Raw genomic sequence first — 21905 nt, forward strand, 5'->3', positions numbered from 1 at the left:
GGTGGGGAGTCACCAAAGGCAGAAACAGGCAGTGCCAAATCCACTTTTCCCTGTGTCCGTGCGTGCTGGGAATATCAAGGTGTGGCCTGGGCAGGCTGTGAGCTCACAGACACTGGCAGGAATCCACAGGGCATCTCTGCAGCCACTCCAGGCTGCCCTTCCTCCCTGCCCATGTGTGCCCTGCTGTCATTCCCTGGGCAATGCTCTCCTGGAAAGATGGCATGGCGCTTTGGAGCTGCTGCAATGGGAGCTGCAGTGGCCGAAGGGAATATTCCAAATGTCGCCATTTGTCAGCATCATGGGCTGACTTTGGTTTGAGCACTTCTTCTTTTTTGTGCCCAACAGAGAAAACAGGTCCTGCCTCTTCCCCTCCAGCTGGCAGATGGCTGTAGGTAGGGTTTTAGTGAGGAGGTTGTCTTTGGGATACAGAGAGGCATATCCAGCTAAAGGCCTGTCCCAGCCTGAGGGACTGTTTATTGACATTGACTGGACTTTTTCTACACACAGCCTGCTAGAGATTCAATTTTAAAATGGTTTAAGGTAGGTGAAATTAATTCCACAGTGGTTATTCAGGTAATCAGCCTTGGGACTTAGCCAGAGGTACAAATACAGATTCCAGCAGGAGTTTTCCTTCAATTTTGTTTGCAGATAAGGACCATCCATCCATAGATCCTATGGGAAGATGAACAAATGAGAAAAATAATAGCAGAATCTGATTAGTTTATGCTGAGATTTCAATGCAGAAAGAAGGGAAGACACAAGGCTCTCTCCAGATCAGATGTTACTGCACTCATTTGTTAACGTGCGTCCTTGAATGGAATTAATGAAACCTTTCATTATAGATCAATATGCTCTTTGACTAGAGAATATTATGGGTACCTATTGTATATGCTTAATTAGATTGAAATTGCTTTCACATTTCCTTTATATTCAAAAAAATCTGATCTCAGCAGTTTAAAAAAGGGAATTACAGAAGTCATCCCCTCTGCCATGTGCTGGAATCAGCAAGAGAAGGGGAAAAGGGAAAAGCTCCTCTGCCAGCTCTCAGGTCTCAGCTTGGTGTCAATTATGGCAGAGCTCACTTGTGCTGCCATGTACCCATGACAAAACCAAATGGTAATCCTTTTACCATCACCAGGAGATTGACTGGTGTCCATTGAAGGCAACATGTTTGGACTGGGTCTATAAAATCAATTTTGGGACTTACTTGTATTTTTTGTCCAAAACCAATTTCTTGACAAAACTGTTGTCAAATTAATGTGCACCACCCTCCTTCCTCATCCACATCTCCCTAAAGACGTTCTCAAACAATCCTTTGCATCTTTCATTTCTTGATGGCCTTTATTGCTCCTTGAATTCTCTCTCAAAACCCAGTGTTAGAACGTGTTATCTTAGTTCCATAGCCCTATTCCTACAAAAATAAAGCCCTTAGACCTTCAGTACTAATCACTCTGCTGTGCTGCTGCCTCATGCTTTCAGCTGAACCCCTGGGGTGTTTCTGTGTTTGCTCAGGGCTGTCCCAACCAGGGCCCTTGTTTCTCACCCCCTTCAGCCACCCAGGTCCCCAGGCACGGCCCTGGGGCTGTGTCTGTGCTCCAGCTCCATCCTCCCTGCTCATGCACACCCAGGCCCTGTCCCTGGGCCCTTCTCAGCTCAAATGGCAGCTCTCAACCACACTCTGAAGCACTTTGTGTCCTTAATTCTCCAATCCCTGCTCTGCAGCCAGAAGGCTCCTGCTGTTTGCCCCAGGCTGCCATGGGCCAGGTTGGGGTTGCTGTGCCTGGAGAAAAGGAGGCTCCCTCTCCTTAGAGCTCTCCACAATTCCCTGACAGGAGGTCGTGGCCTCCCGAGTAACAAGAAACAGGACAAGGGAAAATGGCCTCAGGCTGCACCAAGGGAGGTTTAGATTGGCTATTAGAGAAAATGTCTTCACTGAAAGGTTTGTCCAGGGAAGTGGTGACTCAAGACTCAAAACCTTGCAGATGTGGCACTTGGGGACAGGGTTTAGTGGCAGATTTGGCAGTGCTGGGAGAGCAGTTGGACTTGATGATCTTGCAGGGCTTTTCCAACCTAAACAATTTTATGACTTAGTGTTCCACTGTGCTACGTTCAGTACCCTCAGCCTCCTAAGGATGCATTGTTTATCAGCTTTCCTCCTTCCAGATTGTTTGTTTGTACAGTTGAAGCTTTTGTGCCAATTTTTCCCCCCCTTTTGCCTGGGGTTATTGGCAGATCTAATTAGCCACAGAATATAAAAGCCTTGTTCTCCATGGGCGGGCAGTGCTGTCCCAGAGCAGAACCAGTGCTGCCTTGGGGAACGAGCACAGGGATGGGCTGCCTGAGGATGGGCAGGATGTCTTCACAAAGAGGTACCAGGTTTATTCCAGCAGTGAATGCAGCTCTTATTCTGGAGGAGCCACGTGTTGCATCCTTCCCTGCCCTGCTCCACGGCTGCATGGATGGCACCAGCTGTGCTCGCAGGCTGGCACGGGTGGGGCACGCTGGATGCTGGTGGATCAGAGGGGGTTTGCAGGCTCACCTGTGCCTGTGTGGGCATGGGGGAGGGCTGTGAGCCGCCTGTGGGTGGGGATGGGTGCCCGGGCTCGGGGCGCTGCTCCCTGCGAGCTCAGCCACACCTGGGAACCACTGCAGGTGAGGGGCACAGGGAGTGGGAGAGGGGCAGCCATGGGGCAGGCCTGGTTGGGAAGGAAAGGGTCCCCCCTCCAGATCCAGGCCTGGCCTCAGCCTCTGGCTATGAGCTGTAAGAGACCAAGATTTTTCCACATGCAGAAATGCTTGAGGAACTTTTTTTTTTGTCTTTTTTTTTTTTGTCTCTTTTTTTATTCCTGGACAAATGTCTTCTCCTGACAGGAAACATGACTGGATTGAGTATAAAATGCTGGCGCTGTCGCTGCCCAGCCAAGCCCCGTGTCGGTGTCCCCAGGCACGGAGCTCCCGGGGGGTGCCCTGGGCAGGCTCGCCCTGCAGAGAGGCGACAGCGAGGGGACAGCGGGCCCGGGCAGCAGCCGCGGCATGGGCGGGGGTCCCCGGGCCCCGCAGCCCTGCCCGTGGGTGCCTGCGTGACGGAGAGGGTGCGGAGCGACCCGTGGGGAGGGGACAGCCCCGGGGGCAGGGACGGGCTGCCCTGGGCCCCTGCCCCGCTGCTCGGGCCCGCGGCCCCCGTCAGGCCCCGGGGCAGCAGCGGAGCGGGGCCTGAGGGAGGGCAGGGCCGGGGGCTGCGCTCCCCCGGGGCTGGGGGAAGGGACAGGAAAATCGAGACGAAGCAACAGCCTCCAGCTTTTCCCTTCCTCTAATCTTGCTTCACTCCCCTTGCTCCCTCTCCCTCCCTCTCCCCTTTCCCCTCCCTCCCTCTTTCTAATTCCTGCCGCTAGCTCGGAGCCTCATTCAGCAGCCGCTGCCGCTGGAGTGTAATAGGCTGAAGATGCTGCCGAGCCCGCTCCGCGGCCACTTGTGAATGGGACTTGCCGAGTGTCCCCGCTCCGCAGGCGGCCGAGGGACGCGGCCAGCCCCGCAGGTGAGCGGGGAGCGCCGGGGGCACAGCGGGAGCGGGGCAGCCCCGCCGGGGAGGGCACGGCGCCGGGGAGGGCAGGGAAGCGGCGGGGCTGAGCATGTGGGCAGCTCGGGAAGGAAAGGAACGGAACGGAACGGGGGATGCTCCGGGCCCCCGAAGTTGGCGGCGCTGGGCAGGCTCGAGGCGAGCGGGGCCGGGCGCGGTGCGGGCGCTGCGGCGGTCGCGGGGCCCCGGGGCGCGCTCGGCTCTCCGGAGGGAGAAGGAAAACGCTCTGGCAGACGCTGGTTTATTTTTATTTTTTTTTTTTTTTTCCTGCCTTCAGTTCTTGCTCGGGGGCGGGGAGGGGGATGGCGAGCGTTTGGATGTTTTAAAATGTTCCTCCGGGGAAGCAGATGCCGAAAGCCCCGAACTGAAATTTTTTTTACTTGCGCCGTAGCTCCCAGGCACGAAATGGATATGCAGGAATTAGGAGTGCATAAAATGAAGGATATTCTAGCCAGAATGAAAAAGGCAAAGACTTTGATTTATACCCTTTCTCTCCTCCCCCCCAGTCCCTTTATTTATTTATTTAATTATTTTGCTGGCTTTCAAATGAATTACTATTCACAAGGTACCAAAATGGTATCTGTCTCTAACACGGGCTAGTCCAAAAAGCATTAGACTCCTGGGTGATGCATGCATAAGCACATCCCCAAGGAAGGTAAAATAAATCAGGCTGCGGGTCCCCATAAATACCATTAAGTTCAGAATAAAAGTGCTTCCTGTGCAGCCCTTCGGGAGCACATATACCAGTCTGACATCATGATACAAGTGCCTTCACCTCCTATAGAAGTCCCCCTTTATTGTCTACTTTTTAAATATTCATTTGGTGAGGAGAGAACCAGTATATGCTGGGAGAGCTTCTTTGTACCGCTGCTACAAAGGACAGAGTGGCTGTGTAACACAGTATTTACCTACCCAGATATCTGTGACAAAGGAACCTCTTTAGCAAATGAGGTCACTAATTCAGAAATTGGCCCTTTATGAGGAGAACGCTCACTTCTTTTTCACGTTCCAATTACTAGCAAGTCTCTAAGAAAGACTTTCTTCCTGTTGATTTGTGCTGGTGATACGATAAGGTTTTCACAGACTCCGTGCCTCTCTATTAAGAAATTCAATGTTTTGAATTATTTACTAATGGAACTGTTGAATGAGAGCGGCAGTGCGGGCTCAGGGGCAGGGAAGCACGCATTCAGGCGCTGCTGCATGTCCGTCTCCTTCCCCCCTTGCTCTGCCGTCTGCCTCGCTGCTTCCAAAGTCTGTGTGATTCTCCAGGTAAATACTTTGTTCTCCTTTTCCACGCTGGCTAAGGAATCCCAATGTATAAATTGCCTTTCAGTGCAGAAGTCCTGCAGTAATTAACGTGACGTGAGCCTCAGCCCGGTCTGTCCGCGAGGTTTGGAACACAAATCGATGCTCGTGCTCGGTCCTTGGGCTGGCTGTGTCTGCAGGGATGTGTGAGCCCATAGCAGGGGATCTGCGGATGTTTGTGATCTCCGTGCCCGGTTCCTGTGGCAGGGAGAGCAGGGGAAATGGGGAGCAGCAGGTCTGAGCTTCGTGCTCAACACACCAGGCGTTTTTGGAGCACGTTTCCGAGTCTAGAAAAGTCTGTGCTCTAGAAAACACAAGTTCCTGGCTACAGTTCAAAAGCAGTTCTCCTGCCTCTTGCAGAAGAACAAAATAAAGTTACAGGACTAAGAACAAGGTATTCAGTAAAAGAATTGGAAATCCTTTAGGAAAATTTTACCTAAAGGATATCTTTCTTTGGCAGGCTCTTGTTCTTAGGCCCTGAAACAGGATTTTTTTTTTCACCTTAGCTTTGCACATCAGAGAATGAGCATGGACAGACAATGCTATTTATAGGTTTCTCCACATCAGTTTTAACTTTACTACAATTGTGTTGCCTGTCCAAAGAAATCAGTAGGAACTAGATTACTTCATTAGCAGAAATGCTGCTACAATAGGGCACGCCAGGGGATAAGTCATTGCAATTTATCAGCAGCAGTTTCAGAGGAAAATATGTATAGAAATGGTTGATTGAGAGATAGGGCAGCTAAATTAATTTTTCTTCTGCATAAAAATATGGGGAAACTGCGAAGATTGGAGTGATTTCTGTGATTTATCTGATAAAATGATTTAAAGTGTATAATGTGATTTCAGCTTCAATTAATATGCTATTCTGACAACATCTGACATATTTAATTTAGTGTAAGAAACATATGTGAAGTTCAGAGTTACAGTAGACTGAGACTAGCATTCTTATTTTCTGCAACTGCTCTAGCATAACAGCATAACTTGACAAACAAATCTTTGAGTGATGAGAATTCCACAATAAAAGCTATTTGTAGCTCAGACATCATAGAAATTTCAAATAATCTCACACCTAAAATTGGCATATCTTCTTTTTGGTGGACCCCCTAACTGAATTTTGAAGCCATTTTGTGAGCTGGATCTTTAGCAAAATATTTTCAGTGTGTGAGAAGCGGAGGTCTCATCTGGAATCAATTAATTTGAAACAGCTTAGCAACATACTTCCTGGACTTTGTGTGTGCGTCTGAGTTTTTCTACCAGCATTTTAAGCTAAAATCTCTGTACAGTTTCCTATGCCATAACCATTTTATTGTTTTTAATAGCACTTCAGCTTTCATTGTTTCTTTGTTGGGGCCAATCCAAGGCTTGGGGACAGAAATGACATGGTGGCCATTGATTTAAATGGAGATTGGGTCGGGGGCTTTGTCTGGGTGAACTAAGAGGACTTTATGGTCATTTTATGCCGTCTGTATCTCTGTACCTCAGATGCGTTATCTCTTACCGGTCGAGGAGCGCTGTACCCCTCTGCTTTAATACATGCTGGACATGGAGTAAAACCCTTTTACAGTATTTGAGGAGCAAACGTAGCGGCCGCTGTGTGTGGGGTTTTGGCGCTGAGGGCTCGGGCCGTGCGGCAGGCGGGAGCGATCCCCGCGCGGGGAGGGCGCGCTGCGGCGGGCGGGCGCCAGGGGGCGCTGCTGCGCCTCCCGAGCCGCTCCGCGCCGCCATGGACCCGGCGCTGTGCCCGCGCCGCGATGGACCCTCCGTGTGTGCCCGGTGCTGTGCCCGGTGCTGTGCCCGCACCGGGATGGAGCGTCCGTGTGTGCCCGGTGCTGTGCCCGGTGCTGTGCCCGCACCGGGATGGACCGTCCGTGTGTGCCCGGTGCTGTGCCCGGTGCTGTGCCCGCACCGGGATGGACCGTCCGTGTGTGCCCGGCGCTGTGCCCGGTGGTGTGCCCGCACCGGGATGGACCCTCCGTGTGTGCCCGGTGCTGTGCCCGCACTGGGAAGGACCCTCCGTGTGTGCCCAGTGCTGTGCCCGCACCGGGATGGACCGTCCGCGCGTGCCCGGTTCTGTTCCCGGTGCTGTGCCCAGTTCTGTTCCCCAACCGGGATGGACCCTCCGTGTGCCTGGTGCTGTGCACGGTGCTGCTCCCGCACCGCCATAGACCCTCCGTGTGTGCCCGGTGCTGTTCCGGTTCTGGTTCTATTCCCGCACCGGGATGGACCCTCCGCGTGTGCCTGGTTCTATTCCCGCACCGGGATGGACCCTCCGTGTGTTCCCGGTACTGTTCCCGCACCGGGATAGACCCTCTGCGTGTGCCCGGTGCTATTCCCGGTTCTGTTCCCGCACCAGGAATATCCCGCGGGATGCGGGGCCGGACCCTCCGCGTGTTCCCGGTTCTGTTCCCGGCTGTTCCCGCACCGGGAGCGTCCCGCGGGATCCCGCCCGCGCTCCCGGGGTTTCGCAGCTCTCCAGCCGCGGCCCCGTCCCGGCTCTGGCGGAGGCGTTTTGGGATGCTGGAGGTGCGGCCCGTCTGCAGACAGGCTGACTCCACAGCTGGAGGCTGGGCGTGGAATAAGAGCGCGGGCCCCTCTCGGGAGGGTTTCTGCTCGATCTCTCGCCCCTTTTCAAAGGCAGGGTCAGTTCGTACCGTGCCAAGAGTTCAAATTTGGAAAACAATGATACAGCAAAACGAGATGTATTTCTTTCAGAGATGGTATCGGGTTTGAGAGATCTTATAAAGAAATCCTTAATAGGAGGGAAAAAAATTTTATAAAAAAAGACATATTAAGCCAAATTAGACTAGTTTTATCAGTTCATATCCAGGTCAGTGGAGCTTACAGCTGAAGGACTGCAAATTGGTCCAAATCACTTCCATATATCCTGCAGCACCCTGGAATACAAAAGATGTTACTACCCACAGAATCACAGAATGGTTTGGGTTGGAAGAGACATTAAAGCTTATTTCCTTCTACCCCCTGCCATAGGCAGGGACACCTTCCACTGTCCCAGGCTGCTCCAAACTCCATCCATGCTGGATGCTAACCAGCAGGGACATATATGATCATATAGATTTGGAATGGTTGCAGGAATGGAAAGAGGCTTATTCTGGCTGCCTTCTTCTGATGTTCTTCTAAACATCCTCTTTGGGGTGTTCCTACAAACTGGATCTTTGATTTGACTCAGACCAACCACATTGCTTTGTGGAAGAAGGATATACCACAAATAACAGTACAGAACTCTACAAAATTCCAGAACATCCACTAGGTGCAGCCAGAGAAGTTCATTAATGCACCTAATCCAGGTTCTTCCCTACACCAAAGCCAGGCAGTGCCATGACAGCTGTACAGCTTTGTGTCAGCGGCCTAAGAGAGACTGTTAATTAAGAATTATCTTGGAGAAACAACCCTTGGTGAGAGCATCAGTGGCTCCTGCACAGGAGTCCTGTCAGTGCCCATCCTCTGTGCTGCACGGCCGGGAACAGCCCTTCAGCTGCTCCCTGCGCTCAGGCTGGCACGGAACTTCAGCTGCCAGCGCTGCTCAAGGCCCCAGGAACATCCCGCATGGCAGGAGCAGGGACAGGGACAGGAGCGGGTACAGCAGCAGGGACAGGGACAGCAGCGGGGACAGGAGCGGGGACAGGAAAAGCAGTGGGGACAGGGACAGCAGCAGCAGGGACAGGGACAGCAGCGGTGTCTCCCTGGCCAGCAGGAATTCAGCTGGGCATGTGGAGCTCAGCCGTGTCGCTGAGCAGTGCCCAGGCACGGTGGAATTCAGGGCAAGGTGACATTCAGGGCAAGGTGACATTCGGGGCACAGTGACACTCGGGGCACGGTGGCACTCAGGGCACAGTGACAATTGGGGCACGGTGGCACTCGGCGCACGGTGACAACTGGGGCATGGTGACACTCTGGGCACGGTGGCAATTGGGGCACGGTGACATTCGGGCTCCAGAGGCACCGGGGCTCTGTCCCTCCCGGCTCGGTGCCTCCCAGGCATCCCCGTCCCACCCAGCTCTGCTGGCTCCACCAGCCATAATTTGGCTCCTTGGTTTTGAAGTGCTGGCTTAAGTGAATTCTAAGGAGGTTTTGTGTGTGTGGTTGGTTGCTTTTTTCCCTCCAAGGTTTGGCAATGAGTGAGAGCCCTCTCCCTTCTGAATCAGCAAGAGTTCATCAGAATTCTTAATTAGAATGCAATGGCAGGCAGAGCTGGAGTAGTAGAAATCAATGTAAATGGATTAAAAGAAAAGGACCAAGTAACCGAATGTAAAAAAGGAGCCACAGTTTTCCAGAGTGATTGGTGAACAGTGCAGCAAGAGATTTTCAAATACAATTCATTATTATAATGATGTTTAATTGTTCATCAACAGGTAGACTGTAGCCACATTATAGATACACTAACAGAAACTGTGGATCATGGAGCATGATAATGCAGACAAAATGGACAGGACTTTGATATGTGAATGTCAGCTGTAGGAAATGCCTGTCTCAGACAGTAATTGCAATTAGGGTTTGATTCAAGGTGCCAGGTGTTGGTGCAGCCTGGCACTGTTGCCGTGAGCCCTGGGTGATGCTGTGAGGACACCAGCCCATGCTGGGAAACACTGAAGAGATGAGCAGGAGGAATTTTATTCCAAACCCCTTGAAAGCAGAGTTTTTGTGTTTGTGAGCTGCACAGCACTGAGTGTTTAACTCCCCTGCCTTTGTATGGTGCACTGGTGCAGGTTTTGGTGCCCTGTGAGCAAGCTCAGCTTGGCTCAGCCTGGCTGGATCAGGTTTGTCCCTGGATCCACGGGAGCAGTAAATCAGAGCTGTGCCCTCTCACAGCCTGCTCCCTCCCACGTGAGCCCCTAACCACAGCCTGTGCTAGCCTGGAAGCCAAACCCCATTGCAGGGCTCCTTCTTCTGCCCCACATTTTAGTGCTCCTCCTTTTACAAGGGATATTCCAAGGGAGAGAGTCACACTTAAGGTTAAACTGCTGCCATATAAACTCTGGTTCAACATAATTTTGATCCCAGTGAGGTTGCTGATATATACTTTTAAATAAAATCAAACTTCAGAAACACATTAATTGGTCTCAGTGGTTAAGTTAAATAGTTAAATACATGCATACATATCATTCTGCCAAGGCTAAGTCATTAGTTCGGTGGAAAGCAGAAATGATGGCTCTATTGGAATCAGGAGACTAAACCCTATTTCCATTAATGCTAACTGTTTTATTAATACATGCATGTGTCAGCATTAAGTAATAAATTTAAATGGTCTGGCCCTTCTTGATTTAAAGTAATTATCTCACTGATCTTGGCTGCTGAATGAATAACTCTGTTACTCCTTTCATCTTTTATCAACTAAGGTTTTTTTGGGTTTTGTTTTTGGTGGTTTGTTTGGTTTGGTAGGCAAACCAAAGAAATAGACTGTGGGCAAAGTTGGCTGGTATTTGAACCATTTATAGAGGTGACTGGAAAACTTTGCTGGGAGCAACAGGTAAAAATTGCAACCTTCGTATTGCTAAAGGAAAATGCCATTCAAAAAGTTTATCCCTAATTTTTTGACACAGTTTAATTTGATAAAGAGAGTCCTGAGGCAAATACAGGACTTTGAATGGCATTTAGAAATTAAGAAATGTCTCATTAGAATAGAAAACTGTTGAAGTGTTGGATTCAATCTCACCCTCCTCAGAGCAGTGCTCCCTTCAGAGACCTGACCACACACTGGTGCAGTTAAGGATTCCCCAGCATTACTCAGCTCATGGTAGATCATTCAAGACAAGGTTTTAGTGCATTTCTTGCTTTGAGGGCACTTCCTGTTCAGGCAGGAATGGCTGTGAGCTGTCTTCCAGGAAGGAGAAATATTGGAGCAGCTGAATGCTGCCAGGTTAATTCAGCACGTCCACAGCACTGATCCAACCCTCCCATTCCATATTGCATGAGCCACAGGGATCAGCAGCTTGGTGGAACTGAGAATCACTCCAACATTTACCCAGTGCACACAGAGAACAGACTTTTTTAATGATAATGGCTCCTTCATATTCCCTTTCAGGATATTTTTCTTGCAATTGAAATTCCAGAGATCTTCAATATTTCACATTAGTGAAAAGTCACTGTTCATTCACAGTTTCAAACCCAATTTCTCCAGACGGATGAAGTTCCAAAATTTTGAAAAGCAGCTGAATAATTTTACTTGGGGCTCTGATTCAAATAGAAAATTTTGTCCAGTGCTGATTGTTGCCTTTTTATTTGTTACTGTTCCAATTATAGCTGGTATAGCTGGGAGAATATGGCTGATTAGTATGCATTTCAATTCTTTTTAGCACGGTGGCAATTTCCATAGCATTTCTCTTTCTAAAGCAAGAAGAAAACAGAGCAGGCAGTGGCATTTGCATGCAAACAATTTGTCATTTACATACAAAAGGGCTGATTAGGTAGCAATACAAGTGGCTGTAGGTCAGACAGCCTGTAGGTCATAATTGCTTTTTCTGTCCTTAAAATTAGGAATTTTGTAATATTTATATGAAAAAATTATACTCATAAATTCATTATGTTCACGTTTCAAGAACTGAGTTACAAATCCTCTTGGAGATCTCTGTTTTCTGTGGTGCTTTGGCTACAGCCCTGTGTGTGACACTGGTTTCAGCTGCTTCTTGCTCAGCGCTCCCCAGCCCGGTGCTGCAGGTCCCAGTCCACTGCTGGGACAAGGAAAGCTGATTTGGAGCATTCCCAGCTGATTGGGGCACCTGCCTGCCCTGGCCCACAGGGAACCACACTCAGCAGCTGGGCTGGTGTCTCTGTGCCCTCAGAGTCCTGCCTGTGCTCCCAGCCTTGGCTTGGGCTCTCTCTGGTTCCTGCACCTTCAGCTGGAGGTCACTCAGCTTGCTGAGGTGTGCGTGAGATTCCTTGCCTCTCAGTTTGTCAGGTTCTGCTCTCCCTGTGCAGCTCCATATCTAATATTCAGTGAATGTTTCACCCCCAGACTTTCCCACTTTGCAATGCAAACTTTGCCCTGCTGTAACCTCACCTTTAGCAGGTACAGCAGCCTCTTCTGACCTTTCTTTTTTAATTTTCATATTTCTCCTTGACTCAGCCAGCTCCATTTGTGTTTAAAAGTGGAGACATTCTTCTCAGTTTCCTTGGGCCAGGCTCATCCAACATTTGCCCTCTCCTCTGACTCTTCCTACTCCCTGAACTGAGCAAGGTTTCCACGTCCAGCCTGCAGGGCAATCACACTCCTCACTACAAGCTTGGAGAGATGTCCAGTGATCTTCTGCTGACATTGTTTCACTTTCTGGATCCAACAGCAAAAGCTCATTTGTCTGTGTATTGTGTCAGTAGATATCAAAGTGCTGGGAGCAGCTAAAATTAAGTCTTGGTGCATTCAATGCCTTCAATAATTATTTACTTCATGACAAAGAAAACCCCAGATTGAAATGAGGCAAGAGTGTGATCTGAGAAATACCTGAGCACTCTCCTGAGAGAGGAGTGGGAACCAGCCCTGCTGCCTCACCCAGAAGTGCAATATGCAGCTGTCACATGGAACTAGGACATGATGAACTCCTTGGAAAAGGTGGCACAAGGATTCACTCCAGGTTGCAGTGATGTGCTGACATTGTGGAGCATCACAAATTACCAAGTGGCTGCTGGCTTGGGCTTTAAAGGAGCAGTCAAAACACATGAGAAAATTGAAAGTCAAAAGTAAAATTGCTGATTTTTTCCTCATGACATGGACTTGACATTGAGTTCCACCTTATTGTGCCCTTCAGTGTGGATTTGTACTTTTGGAAGCCACTGGGAATATCCACCTTGGTTAATACATGCTCAGAACTTTGTTATTGTGGTTAGCAGCCTTTTTGCAATATTTTTATGAGCGGGTGAGTTTAAGCTGTTTATCTGATGTCTGCACCTCCTGGCTAAGTTCAGACTGGTGAGCCTGGAGTGCTGCTGGAGCCCATGGGTTATCCAATGACACTGGGGTTACTGAGCAGCACCTTTGATGTGGCATTTCAGGGAGTTTTGGTGGTTACACTGAGTTTGTGTTTGAGTTGAGATGGAGCTGGGCATCCCGGGGCTCAGCCAGGTTTTGGAATGTGTGAGGAATGCACTCAATGCTCCATCAAATGGATGAAATTGCACTAATACATGTTTAATTATCCAATCAAGTTGAAATTAGTTGGGCTGAAACAATTCTGCAGAGGAAGTGCCAGCTCTCAGATCTACCAAGATTTACCAAAATCTGCAATTGCTCGTGGTCCTGACCTTGGCTTTTTCGGGATGAGCTGCAAGTCAGGGAAGGTGCATTTCTGCCTTCCAGGCATCCTGAGGGCTCCTACCAGACTGTGCAGTGTCCCCCATCACTGAGGGACTGGGTGCAATTCTGTATTTTGATCACAGAGCTGTGAAATCCTGCTTGTAACTATCCCCACAAACAGTCTGGGAACAGCTCAGCCTTTAAGGTGCTTCCCTTCAGAAATGAGCAACCAGCAAGTCATTTCTTGGAAGTGGTACATTATAGGAGAGCTACCAAAACTCAGGACTTTTAATTTCTATTTACTTTTTTCTGCCCAAAATTTACAGAAGGTCATTGATACTTTATAAAGAAAATAACGTAAATTAAATTAATCATGTCTACAAAAGACATTGGTATTTAGTCATTTTGCCTGCTGGAGGAGAGAAGGAGAGTGTTTTTGCCTAGAGGCGTGTACCATCTGGAAATCACATCAATTTTTACTAGAAATGAAATAATTCAAAATAAACCTGAGTAAAGCCTGTGTTTTAACTGTTTCCATGTTCTTTAAAACATACTATATTTAACCCATAATTGCCTTGGGCATTTTATTACTCTGAGCTAATGAATGCTAATTGCTTGCTGAATTGGAGATCAGCAGCTCCTCCTTTAACGCTTTTCACTGGTGTTACCAGGAGCGTTGGCTCCAAGAGGAAGGTTTCCCATTTCTCATGTTAGTTCTATGTGCAGCTCCTTTGGCTTTATGGAAAATGCATAAAATTGTGTGTACATTGACTCCTTTTCTCATTTTTACTAATTCATTATACACATTTCCCCTCCAGGCTTTACAGAAGGCCCCAAGTTTTATCTTCCAACAAATCAGAAACATCCCAACTTTTTAAGAACTTATCAAGCATTCTAAAGTAAATACATGAATTTCCATCTACATCCTCATGCCCCAGAATAATTTGCCTGTTATCTAGGGAAAGGCAGGCATGCTCGTTATGCTTTTTGCAGGCTGTATCCTGTGAATTGAGATGTCACTCTGCATGACAGGGATCCTTTCCCCAGCTGTGCTGTGAAGGACAGATGCCTTTCTGCCGTGAAAGACCAGAAAAGTCCTGTTGCAGAACTGTTTTTGTCACATCTCAGTAGTCTGGTGAGGTCATTTCCATCATCCATGCAACTGCTGCTAAAATTAGGGATGTATCCATGGCTGTTTTGTTGGAGCTGTGTAGGAAACTGAGTGAGAGATTTCTATATATTAATTATGCCTTCTAATTATGTCCTTTTAGTAACCTCCTCATGTCCCGAAAGAATCTTAGAATGAATGAAGGGGAGCCTAACTCCTCATTTATGTGAGGAATTCTCTCAGTAATCATATTCAGAATGGCAATCAGCTGAGAGCACAGTGTCTGCATTGACTAGATTCTGCTTTTCTGCAGGCAGTACCACCAGGGCTTTGACTTGGTCATGGCACAGATTAATTCATCCAGGTGCCTGTATTTGAGGAGAGGGAAGGCTTAGATCTGCTTGATTTTCCTGTTTGAGGAGTGTTCTTTCACCTGACGAGAGGAGTCTGTGCCCACTCCCATTTCTTTTGGGGGGGATTGTTGGGAAGCATGGACGTGATAAGATCTCTTGTACAGCCAAGGCAAACCCCTTTGCTTCTCAGCAGCATTTTTATGTCTCAGTGCCATTCCATCCAAAGAGCAGCTCCCAAAAATGCTTTTAACACAGGTTGACTCACTGGGAAATAATTTCAGCTTGTTTAGAAGATGAGCATCCCATCCAGTCTGGCACAGGGATCCTCCTGGACCCGCCATGCCTCCTGTGCTCCTTCTGGAGCAGCATTCCCAAACGATGCTGTGGGGCTCGCTTGGCAATGCCAGAGCACTGCTGCAGTCTGGCGCCAAAGGGGTTAAACCCCGTGCGGGCCGGTTATCCGTGCGGAGCTGCAAACAGCCTCCATCCACATCAAACACGGACTGCAGCGACTCCTTGATCAAAGCCCAGGTAATTGAATTATTTGCCTTCATGAATCAAGGGGTCCTTGAACAAGCTTGGGATGCTGGATATTAGAATATGGGAAATTTATTGTTGCACTCCTTCTAATGTTCCGACATCAAAGAGAGCCTGTTCCTATAAACAAAGCAGTGGGAAGTCAAAGAATTCAAGTAAAAGCTAATGTGGAGAGACTCAGTTTTCTAATGTCTTTGTGAGCTGGAAATTAAGATGATTCCTGTGGGGTGAGATATTTACCGCTGTGATTCTTTGTGTCTGTTTTATGTAAGGAAGCATCTGTCCCGCGCAGAAATGCTCAGTCCCACCCTGCCCAGCCCCTTGGCTGCAGTTGTTGTCCCCGTTCCTCAGTTTTGGGCGATGTTTCGCAGTTTGGGTTGGAGTCTCTGTGTGCCGAGCTCTGAGTGGCTCTCTGACCGCGTCACGCTTTGAGATTCTAATTAGCACATCGCAATTAGCGCGGGCAGCCGGGTGCGGGAGGGCGGCTCCCGCGGCACGCCGGCCAAGAGCGGGATAAATGCCGGGATAAACTCCGCGAGGGAGCGGAGCTGGCTCGGGGCTCCTGGAGCCGCTCCCGATTGATGAGGCTGGGATGGACCGGCATTCCTGAACCTCAGAACGATCCCAGTCCATGAGACACAAGTGGACCAGCATTTCTGAGCCCCAGAACGCTCCCCATTGATGAGGCAGAAATGGACCGGCATTTCTGAACCCAGAACGCTCTCATTGAAGGGCCGGATGGACCGCATTTCTGAGCCCCAGAACGCTCCCCATTGATGAGGCAGAAATGGACCGGCATTTCTGAGCCCCAGCCGAGCAGAGGAGCGTGTGCTGCCCCCAGAATGGATCCTCCGCCCGCACAACTAAATGTCGCTTTATTTCTGGGAGACATGAACTCCTTTGTATCTTTCCCTTCTCTTTTCATTTTAACATTCTCTTTTCTCGCTCTGCCGCGTTTTCTTTCGCAGCTGGGGCCTGACCCCTGTTGTTTCCTTGTTCATGGAGCAAACATAAAATGCTAGAATTTGCTCTGGTAAGTGCCAGTCTCGGTGTGTGTGTTGTGTGTTTGTGTGCTACGTCATTTCTGCATCAAGGCTCTCTCCTTGCCTGTGCTGCCCTGGTTTTGGATGCGCTTTTGGATGCGTTTGATTCACAACCCGCTCCAGTCCTGTGTGTGAAGCTGCTGCTGAAGGCAGCGAGATGTCTCTGTGCCTCCTCATGGCTCAGCAGGAGCCAAAATAAATTAGTGGGAGACAAATCAGCAGAGAGAGGAAACAAATGCAGTCACTATGTGCAGTTACAAATGTTTCTGAGAATGGTATAAAAGTTCTCTAAATAGAAAATAAAACAGTGGCTCATTCCACCTGCTCATATTTACCTGTTCAATAAGAGCCACAAATTTCTAATGATGCAGATCCTTTTGCAAATGATTTTTTTTTCTTTAAAAATGTGATGGAAATATTTTAGAGGAAGGGCTGCAAAATGCAAAGCATGATAAATAAACAGTTTAATTATTTTATTCAACACAGTAAATAAGATAGCAATGCAGTATTCTGCAGCTCGTGGGTGAGGAGCTCTACAGGGAATTTTGTGTAAAATGGTGAGAGGATGCTTGGAGAGATGTTCCTAGCTTGGTGTAAAGGTGCAACCTTCACCTATTGATTTACTGTAGAACAGCTCTATCAGCTCTGTGCATATCAGTTCCCTGCAGATCACAGAATTTAATCAACTGAGCTCCATTCTAGTGACATTCCAAATTCCTACAGCAAAACACGGGCAACTGTTACTGGAAGAATGTTTCGTTTGAAACTTTTAAAACCGTTGGGTCCCATTTTTCTGTTTCTTTAATTTGGACAGGGAACTTTTAAGCCTGAAAGACTTAATTTTAATTTCCATGAACTAAACATGGTCAGTTTGTTACCAGGTAAAAATCCTATTCCTTATTTTCTGAGAAGTCAGCCGTAGAAAGGCGATTGTTTTGCTCAAGGGGAAGTTGTTTGGTCAGGATTTCCAGTAGCATCCAAGACAGCCAGGCAGGATTGCCAAAAAGTTTTCCAGGCCAGGTTGGATGGGGTTCGGAGCAACCTGATCTTGTGGAAGGTGTCCCTGCTTGTGGCAGGGGGGATTTTTGGGATCCTTTCACCCCAAACCATTCCATGATCCTGTGTGAGAACACTCACCCTCCTGGGTGAGCCACAGAGCTCCTGTGAGCTCCTGGTGCCAGCAGGGGTTTCTGGCAGCCCCAGTTGTGCCCCAGGGCTCGTGGGCAGTGGGTGATACAGCTCATGGTCATGCCACTACCAGAGGAGGAGGAATTGATTAGCAATAACACACTTCATTAACACTGCACTTTCTCAATCATTGTAATTGTGGCTCTTCCCCTAAAACATCAAGTGGATCAGGTTTTGTTTCAACCAAATCAATCTAATGTGTTAGAATTTACATAATTTCCTCTCATTTCGTTTATGGAGCAGCAGGAATTTTAATTTGCATTGTCTGTATAGTCTGTAATCAAAGTGTTAAGAGCACAAGGTTTATTCATTATGTATGGCATGTGGTGACAAATTTGCATAATGGGCCACATCTTGCTGAAATGTTCCTTCTTTCCCCACACCCACCTTGGCAATTTTGCCTATAAATGATTTTCTATAAACCTGGTAATTCAATTACACAAGACTTTAAGTCCCTTGGAATATTTAGTGGGGATAAGTATCCCTATTAAAATTAAAAAGTGGATAAAATATCATACTGAAAGATGAGAAGGGCTGAGTCAAGTCCTTGAAAACTGGGCCCTGTTTCCTGATTTAGGGAGAAAGCTGATATAAGCCCATTGTTGCTGTAGAGTGAAGGTGAATATTCAGAGGATGAACAGAAAGGTGCCTTTATGTTTGTTTCATGGCAACTCCTACACAGACTCCTTCCTATGAAAATTTCAGGTCTAAGTTAGGGACTAAAAAGCTATTAAGGTGCTGCAAATGAAAACCTCCATCATAGACTGTTGTCTGCCAAGGCCAACATTTGCTTTATGAAAACAAAGTGCTTAGCACAATTTAATTTTTCTAATAGAAGATTATTATATTTTAGTACATAGAGAAAAAAAATGTAGGAGCTAAAAATATTATCTAAATGAGGAATGTAATGCATCCTTTGGTTTGGATACCCAGGCCCTTCATGGAGCATCTCAGAGCATAAGAGTTCTCATTTAGATCTTCACTTGGTGAATTTTGGATGTGCAACAGTTTCATTCTCCTTTCTGTTGCCTGAGGATAGTCAGACTAAAATGTAGGAATATACATTTATTTCTATTTTATCCAGCTATCTTACAATCCAACAGTATAAACAATATCTTCTATGTGCTAACATGAACAGAAATTCAGGTAGTACAAGATTTATCTACCTTTGATCAAAGCAAAGCTCCTGACAGAAATGCAGAACATCTTTAGATGCTGACAGCCATGCTCTTTGTAAGAGTACATGGACAGGTGTTTCAGTTCTTTTAGGAAACATTCATACAGATAATTTTGTTAAACACATCCTTAAATCCCTCATCTGAGGTGAAGAGTTTAAAACTCCCAAAGTGCATTGTATTATTTTAGCTAAGAAAAGGGGCTGTGGGTGTCGTACATGCATGGTGACTTGTGTTTGCAAGTTATGTAAGGAGAGGAGCAGACACAAATCTGACATTTGAATCATGAATCTTTCAATCTCTGCTTGAAACTGGAGTGAAACTTTGACAAGGCTGTTGGCACCCAAAGTCTGCCAAAAGGCTTTTAAAGAGAGTTCTGTCACTGTGGATGCAACAACTGCAGACAGGAAAAGGAGAGGGAGCACTCTGAGTTCACACTACCAAAGTTCCAAGAATAATGCCTGGAGAGAGGGCTGCTCAGTTGGTTAAGAGAGGTGCAAAGGACAAATGTAGAGCAGCTTTGCCTTTGAGAGAAAGAACGTCCCAGGAAAGGGGAGGCTCATTTTGCACTGGGTTCACCACTGAGAGGTCCTATTGAGGTGATGAAGCTGTAACACTCTCAAGCCCTAACAGTGGTCACTTTTCTCTCCAGCTTTTCACAGAAGTTGCTGCATATGCTGTACAGTCTTTGAAAATGCCATCTCTTCTCTCCAGCTCCTCTGGCAAGACCTCTCTTTCCTACTTTCCATCTTTTTACTTGCTTGCTTATTTTCCTACCATTTCTCTGTGTCCATTAAATGCTGTTGAAAAATCTGAAAGGATCTCCCAAGGTTTACAGAGACAGACAAAGGGCAAGCCAGTCTTGGGTGTCTCTTTGCCCAGCCTATTCTCAGAGATAAGCCATGGGTGCTCAGGATTCACTTCCTTAGAGTGCTCCTCGGTGAGCCTCAGAGGTGGGGGTGAGGTAACGTGTATGGTTATTTTAATTGTGGCCCCCACCCCCCTCATACCCATTGTGGGCAGCTGCAGGCACCCCAGGCTGATCCTGGGAGCCTTGCAGAATATTCTTGTCAAATTGAAATCTCTCTTGGGCCACACCAGGCTCTGGAATCTGCTCGAGCATCAGCACATCTTGCTGGTGATTAAGCACCAGCTGAAAAAACACCCAAAAATGAGAATGTCCCCAGAGCTCCTGCTGGCCACCAGCAGGGAGCCAGCCTGTCCAGCTGAGAATTGCTGCTCCCAAAAGGCCAAAGAAAACCAGGGAAAAGCTGAAATGTGGGAAGGGGCATTTATTAGGGGCAACACCAGCTCATCCCATCCAAGGACATGCCCTCTCTGCATGGCTGCGTGGAGCTGCAGCTGGAGGCTGGGGGAACCAGGAGCAGCCCTGTGTTTGTATTAACACAGTGAATTAAACCAGCCAGGTCAGCTTGGGTAATCTCAGTGTGCAGCAGCACCTCTGAACTGGCTCTGTCCTTTCCAGGGGAATCAGAGCTGCTGAAATCTGAACAGTGCACTCAGCCTGCTACTGCCATGGGAATGAAATGCAATAGTCAGGGCAATATATCTTAACCCAGCTCAGCAGCTCCTGGCTGCTGCAGGTGCTATCGCTCCCATCCTGCTCCCTGCAATTTCAGATACAGTTTTTCTTGTCCGTGGCTTCAGCAGCTGTCATGTAGATCAGGCTCCAGCCCAAATCTCTGTCTGTGGCACTCTTAGTGAATAAGAAAAATGTGTTTTACAACTCAGTGTGAGAGATGAAAGCCAAATCAGATAAAGTTAAAATGTTTTACAAGTTTAGCAAGTTGTCTCTTGAAATGGCTGCAGAACTTGGGCAGCTACTAAAACAAAATGTACATGAATCAGTTGAAATAGCAGCTGTTTGTTGTGAATGCTGTTATGTACAATTAAACAGGAGCACTTTTATTTTTGTAAAAGGCTATAGATAATCCATTCAGAGAAGTGCCTAGATTGGGGTAATTAAAACACCAACTGCGGGGCATAGTTTGGCACCCAGGCAGGAGAACAAGGGGATGCCTCACCTTTGACTCAGATGTTGTGGTTTGGACAAGACCTAGGCAGGCTTGGGTCACTCAATGGGGTTGTTTTTCAATTTGTACTCTTCTTCTTTTGGAACATGGAATGGGATTTTTTTTTTAACAGTATCATCCAGGGCTTTTACATTGCAAATATGTTCCTCTTCCAGAATCTGTGATTGATTTCTCAAGCTCTATTCATATGGCACTTCAGTGCACATCTGGAGCTTCCTAAACTAAAACCTGTCTGCTGCTTACCTGTGATGGTGTTTCAGGAGCTGCACCTTTTCCATGCCCTTCTTTGTCTGCCTGAGTCGAAGTCTAGAAATTCCTGGAGTTCCTTTTTTATTCAGTAGTGCAGAGAGGCAATTTCTTTGATAATTTACATGATAATATAGAAGTGAAAGTAGAACCCCCTTGCCTTAAGTGCCATTATTTATAGGGTACTTGGAAACTCTTAAAAATATTGGCGTTGATAGCTTTCAAAGGAAATAGATCTGGTGCAAATAGACAAAATATTCCGCTAATGGTTCTTTCTCTCCTTGATCCTGTTTCAATCCAGGGACTATACAGAAAAAAATAAACAGTGAGCTTAGACCTATTAAAACCTATTTAATAGGTTTTTGGAAACTTAGTTTTAAATCAGAGAAAGATCAGCAATATGCCACTGCCAGCTCGAGAGGAAAAATGAGATGTCTTGTATCTGAAATAAGTGCTACAAGTCTTTGAGAGGCAATGGCTGTATTTTTTCCCCTGCCTGATTAGATTTTATAAATATCCTGCCTTGTTCAGGTGTGTTCTCATCTGCCCATCAGCAGCGCAGGGCTGTGCTCCCCTCGCAGCTGACGAGCAGCCAGCAGCTGTTAATGACAGCTCTGGGATTTTTGGCACCTTTTTCACACCGCTCTGACTCCGAGCTCGCAGGGTAATTATCTCTGGCTCAGTTCTGTGGCACTGAGCACAGCGTGTGCATCACTGCTCCTTCCACAAATTTCCCAAGAATTTCTTGTGATTTGAGGGGAAAAGGACCCTTCACTTCAGATATGATTCATGCAGGGGTATTACCAATACCAGTTCCTTGTTTCTCTTTCCTGAAATACTTTCAGTGAATTTTGGGCAGGTTGCAGCATTGGGATAGGGGATGATAAGCAACTTCGTATATTCTTGGATATCTAAAAAATCCCAGCACATATTTGTGTGGAAGGCATCAGAACTTTTGAGGATGGTTAGTAGGGTTAAATGCAGGTAAATACAGAGATCAAGGAGGTGTTGCACCTAAAGCCTTCGTTTCATGTAAAGTTTGACCCTGCAGGAAGCTCTTTATGGGCTCCATCA

At 47.4% G+C, this 21905-nt stretch overlaps 1 protein-coding gene across 3 annotated transcripts in view; it reads left to right on the plus strand.

Moving 5' to 3' along the window:
- Nucleotides 1-3152: 3152 nt before the first annotated feature.
- Nucleotides 3153-21905, plus strand: part of CDH11 (cadherin 11) — an 85336-nt gene continuing 66583 nt past the window's right edge. The window contains exon 1 of one of the 3 annotated variants that reach the window (XM_064723510.1): nt 3153-3535. The gene's annotated coding sequence lies outside the window, so the exon portion shown is untranslated. Of the gene's footprint in view, nt 3536-15103; nt 15120-15897; nt 16159-21905 lie in introns of those variants that run through there. The other 2 variants (XM_064723514.1, XM_064723511.1) reach the window with 2 other exon arrangements.

Source organism: Zonotrichia leucophrys, chromosome 11 (assembly GCF_028769735.1).
Source record: "Zonotrichia leucophrys gambelii isolate GWCS_2022_RI chromosome 11, RI_Zleu_2.0, whole genome shotgun sequence".
NCBI classification, from domain to species: Eukaryota; Metazoa; Chordata; class Aves; order Passeriformes; family Passerellidae; genus Zonotrichia; species Zonotrichia leucophrys.